Source organism: Nicotiana tabacum, chromosome 6, assembly GCF_000715075.1.
Source record: "Nicotiana tabacum cultivar K326 chromosome 6, ASM71507v2, whole genome shotgun sequence".
NCBI lineage: Eukaryota > Viridiplantae > Streptophyta > Magnoliopsida > Solanales > Solanaceae > Nicotiana > Nicotiana tabacum.
This window is the reverse complement of record NC_134085.1, coordinates 59348525-59354092: the sequence shown is the minus strand read 5'-3', so window position 1 is coordinate 59354092 and position 5568 is coordinate 59348525. Positions and strand designations below refer to the sequence as shown.

At 37.7% G+C, this 5568-nt stretch overlaps 1 long non-coding RNA gene across 1 annotated transcript; it reads left to right on the top strand.

The window, feature by feature from the left end:
- The first annotated feature begins 1960 nt into the window (after window positions 1-1960).
- LOC142181617 (uncharacterized) lies at window positions 1961-5352 on the top strand. The gene is made up of 2 exons (XR_012710376.1): window positions 1961-2629; window positions 5094-5352. It is a non-coding gene; the product is annotated as an uncharacterized LOC142181617 (long non-coding RNA).
- Window positions 5353-5568: the final 216 nt, after the last annotated feature.

Sequence of the window (5568 nt, the reverse complement as noted above, 5' to 3'; positions counted from 1 at the left end):
GTTATAGATAGATCCCGGATAAGGGTATGGTTGGACTCGGATGGACAAGAATTAAAGTAATTGAGAAGGCGAAATAGCCTTGAGGCTTCAATAGTAATTCTCGAATGAGAACTGGCTCGGGCTCAGGTAGCTCGAGGGCCAAAGAATCGGGTGAACGACCCGTGCTTGTAATAGTAGAAATCCTCGAGATAGGGCATCATCTCAAGGCTTAGAATGATATTGATGGCTCCTTAGAGCCCGTTTTCATATTGAAAGAGATCCTCGAGATTGGGCACTATCTCGAGGATTAGAATGACATTGATGGCTCCTTAGAGCATATTTTTATCTTTACAGAGATCCTCGAGATCGGGCATCATCTCGAGGCTTAGAATGATATTGATGGAACCTTAGAGCCTATTTCCATCTTGACAGAGATCCTCGAGATCAGACACTATCTCGAGGTTTGGTTGATGCGGGAATTTTTTATCCCTTGAACGTTGTACATCAATGCTTATCATATGAAATGACCGAGGTGATCATGCCGGTACATTTCACCGGAAGTGATAACGGCCTAGTTGGAATTAATTGTCTTTGTAGGGTAGGCAGACAGTCGCCGCTTGCTCTATAGATAGGTTTGTCTTCCCTCCTTTGAGGATTCCGCTATTCTGAGTAGTTATCCTCCTTCATAAAATTCTTCTTTCTTGCGTTAGATCCTTCACTATTTTACTTTGAAGCCTTCGCTCAAATTCCCGCTCTAATTCTCTGATTTTACCATAGTTATGGCTGCTACGCCAGGATCCGTTCAGCAAGGAGAAGGAAATTCCGCCAATAGTTCCCGCCTGGTTGGTGGTGCTCCGGTGGTGTCAGGCGATCCAACCTTGGGACAATTTGTTTCGAGAGGGGATTTTTCGTCAGAAAAACCTCCCAATGCTCAGGGTCATTGGGAGTATGCCTCAAAGTTTATTTCTTTAATAGGAGAAGGGCGCCTTGAGTCAGTGAGGAAAGATTGCGGATGGGTGGAAAAGGTAGTATTGCAGGTACCTTCCCCGGAAGAGAGCATCATGGATCATGTCGAGGGGTTTTTAAACATATACACGTACCCTTTTATGTTGGGTCCCCTTTATAGGGTTGTGCTCGACTTCTGTCGAAAGTATCGGGCTACCTTGGCACAGGTTCATCCGTCATTTTGGAGGATAGTATTGATCATGAGATTCTTTGCGGAGGAAGCAGGGCTTGAGTTCACCCTTAGTCATCCCATCAGGTTGTACCAGTCTTTTCACCACCGAGGCCTGCTAACCATACGATGCCGATCCACCAGGCCCATCATTGTCGATGATGAAGAAGATAGGGATCGCGGATGGATGATCCGATTCGTCCGAGTACGGACCGTTGACATCATCCATGCGGAGTTTCTGCCATTTATCGAGGAATGGAATTTTACACATAAGTGGTATACTTGTGCCTTCGTTGTTTTGCTTTTGGCGGAGGCGGGCTCCGTAAATGCTGTAGATATGTGATTTTTAACCCTCCCCAAGATTTTTTATATTTTAGCATGTATATTTAGTTTAGGCCTAATATCTTTATTTCAACTAATTTTGACTTTCTTACTTTATTTCGTCACAAAAAAATAAAAATTACAAAAATATTTTAGTTTAGGTATCTTTCATAAATTTAAATAAAAAATATATCTTTATTTTCAAATAATCTTGAAAACACAAAAATAGTTTCATATTTTAATATAGTTTAGTTTAATCAATTAAGATTAGTTTTATATTTTTATATTATAAATTGTATATAATTTTAGAAGAAGGAATTAGTTTTGGGTTGGTTTATCCCGTCTTTATGAATTTTGTAGTTTTTTTGTTAGTCTTTGACTTAATTTTAAGGCCCAATAATACTAAACTCATACCTCCTTAACCTAAAAACTCTTCTATATAAGTAAAACTAGTCTAAAAAATACCCTAGACTTAGATCCCTACCCAGTCAGATCCGCCGTTTTCAAGAATAACGGCCCCCACCCCCTGAAATCCATCTTCTTCAACCCCCTCCCCCTCCCCCTCCCCGCCCATCGTTCTGCTTCTTCTCGAACCAGACGACCAGTCCCCAGCTTCACCTTCTTCAATGCTTGGACACAGAAAATCCAGCCTGTTTCCAGCTATCGCCACCCAACTCGCCGAAATCAGCCAGCCACCAATCGAGTCCCTTCAACCTTAGAACACCTAGCAAAACGAGACTCCTCTGCCAAAGTCTCGATCACCGCCTCACCCCCCTGATTTACGACTTCTCTCAACCAGAAAACTCATCACATCAAACCTACGGATCTCAGCTACACACAACAGAGATAAAAGAAATTTTATTTTGCTTCTTAAAATACCAGCAAATCAAACAAAAATAGGTTTCAATCGTCTTCTTCCCGATTTTGATTTCTGTTTCATTATGGAACTCGTGTGCGTTTTTGTTGGTTCAGGTCTGACTAAGAGCTGCCATCAGCTCGAGGTCTCGTTTGGGTTTGCTTGAGCCCGTCGCAGTTTATCGTCCTGATTTGGTTCGCTCGAGTTCCGTCCATTTCCAATTTCAGCCACAACAGTTGGTTCATCTTGCTCGTGTAATTTTGCTTGAAATTTCAGTCAGTTAAAGCTCTAATTTTCAGGTTATTCAATTTCCAATTTACTGATTTGTGTTATCTTGTACTTAGCTTCCATAATGATAAGTTGGAGCTTTTGCTTGTGTTAAGTGTTGCCTGATACTTATTATGCCTCTCCCTGTTACCATTGGATTTTTCTTATAAATTATACTATGTATCATTGTTTTGTTTGTCCAACAAAGATATGTACCATTCTTCTGTATGTACTCGGAAATATATTTCAATAGCTGTTACTGTTTTCTTTATTAGATTAGGATTTCTCATTTATATTCTTCACCTGTAAATAGTCCCATATTACATATTTCGTAGTAGATTTAAAAATTCTAAGTACTGATCCTTACTATCTGATAAACACGTATTACACTAGAATCATAGATCACCGTCATAAGTTTTTAGTTCTAGTTGATTAAATTAAGACTACCTTTGAAGAATACTTTTTTAGTAACTGGTGTAAAAGTGTGCATGAAATTGCATGATTTCTATTGTGGAGTAGCTTGTGCGATAATATTGAATTATCCTTCTGGTTGGGGGGAGGAACTACTGGTGAAACTGATTATTTGATGCAAAATTTCAATTGCCAATTGTTTGTGCTGCTGCGTCCTCCCTTGTGTTCCCTTTGAGCATGTAAATTTATGATTCCATTCTTCTCAGGGATTACTGATTTAGTTGTTTTCATTTAGCTATTGACTTTCTCTATGTGCTTGTATTTGGCACGATTAATACTGAACCATCGTGACTATGGGTACGGTTCCCGTGACATGGTCATAATACATAATTTCTAATTCGGGTGTGCATTTCATGTGACCCGATCTTAACTTCAAACAACAATTAAAATAAACATGTTATAAATCCGGGTGTGCATTTCATGTGACCCGACTTCAATTTCTAATAATGTTAAATAAAATAAATATGCTGTGAACCGCGAGTGCATTTCATGTAGCGTGGTTTACAATATGTTTTCAAAAACAATCTTGAATTTTTCCTAAAAAAAATATTAAAAGCGGTTAGAAAGTTAAAAATGCAAGTAGGTTTTAAGTGTGTAATTAATCAGATAATTAGGCCAATATTAATAGTTAAGCGACCGCGCTAAAACCACGGAACTCGGGAATGCATAACACCTTCTCCCGAGTTAACAGAATTCCTTACCCGCATTTTTGTGTTCGCAAACCATAAATAAGAGTCAACTTTCTTGACTCGGGATTTTAAATTGGTGACTTTGGACACCATAAATTATCCCAAGTGGCGACTCTGAACAATAAATAATCATGTTTCGATTGTAAATTAAATTGGAAAAAACTCTCTTATACCCTTCCGGGGTATGAAAAAGGAGGTGTGACAGCTCTGGCGACTCTGCTGGGGAAAAAAACCCAGAATCTCTGGTTCAGGGTGCAGAATTCGAACTTAGAATAACTGTTATAGTTGGCATTTATTTATTATCTGATTTTTATATATTTGAGCCTAATGTGCTAATTGCTGCTTTTTATCGCTTTGATATTGTTTGGACTGTATATAAATTGTTACGAAATCCTCCTCTCTCTGAGTCTTCTAAATCATCTGGGAAGTGTGCACTTCGTGTGACTTCTTTTCTGTTAGAGTCATATCCCAATTTTAGAACGAGGTTCGGACAAGTTGCAAAGCCGGTAAAGCTTCTGTATTCCCGGTACGCTTCCCCCTCCCCCGGCTCGAGCTGTCCGCTTGGGTAAGCCAGGTCTAGAACAAATAAACTCAGATTTTTAAACCTATAATAGCATAGTCTCATGCCGGATACCTAGTAGGAACGCTTGATTGCATCATGTGCATTTGACTTTGGGGACTCAACATAGGGGTCTGGTCCGTATAGGACAGATGTACCCAAAAATAAAAGACCATCCTGATGCATCCTATGTGCTACATATTGCAATCTTCAAGGGTAAAAAGTCCATTTGGCGGACCAATGATAGTTGAGGGCAATTGAAAAAAGAAAAAAAAAAAGAAGAAGGGTGAAGTGCGAAAATAAAGCAAGTAGGGCCCAGTTATATTTTCTTTCACATTTTTGTTAACAAAAAGATAAAAAAAAGATTTTGCACTTTTTCATCATTTTCCGGAAAAAAAAAAAGAAACAAAATCCAAAAAGAGTTTACATGTTTCATCATTTTTCAAAAAAGACAAAAAAAATATTTTTTCTCTAAATTAGTTGTTGTTTTTTTAATTCTCGCCCGTATCCAATTAGCCCTAACTACGCATACCTGATTCTCGTCTTTCGGGGTGTGATACGTAGGCAACCCACATAGAGTCCAGTCTTCCTAGTAAATCTTAGGTTCTTGGCTTTACGGGGTCTTAGCTAAATTTTAAACTTCTAGCCACCTTTTGGTCAAATAAGCTATTTTGCAAAACTAGCCTCAATTATGTCTTGCATGTGTCCAACAGGAAGGGTTATTGTCTCACATAGCACTTTAGGTCAACTTATTTGGTTTTAATTTTTCTCATACAGGTGTGGATTTACTTACCGTGGTTTGAGCATAACAGACGCCCCAGGACCATCTAGTTAGGATCGCTCGATCAGAAGTGGCTTAAGGAGTTTTTTTTTATTTTATGTTTTGAGTATGTTTTTCTTTTTTATATCGTCTTTTACCTTCTAGTTTTGTACAATAATGTTGAGTCTTTTGTTATTGTATTTCCTATTTTGTATTGGAAAAAAGGATATGTAATAAATCATAAAAGAGATTTTGCGTTTATATTTTTTTGTTAAATGTTTTCTTTAGAATACTAATTCTAGAAATTAAAAAAAAAACAATTCTTTTGAGGTGGTTTTCCTTAGGAAATTAATATCTAGAACTCAATAAAAATTGCTTTTATATTTCCTTTAGTATATTAAGACTAAAAATCCAAAAAAAAAATAATTCTTTTCTTTAGTACCTCTTTAAAAGTTTTCTTTTACTATATTAATTCCAAAATCCAAAAAGATT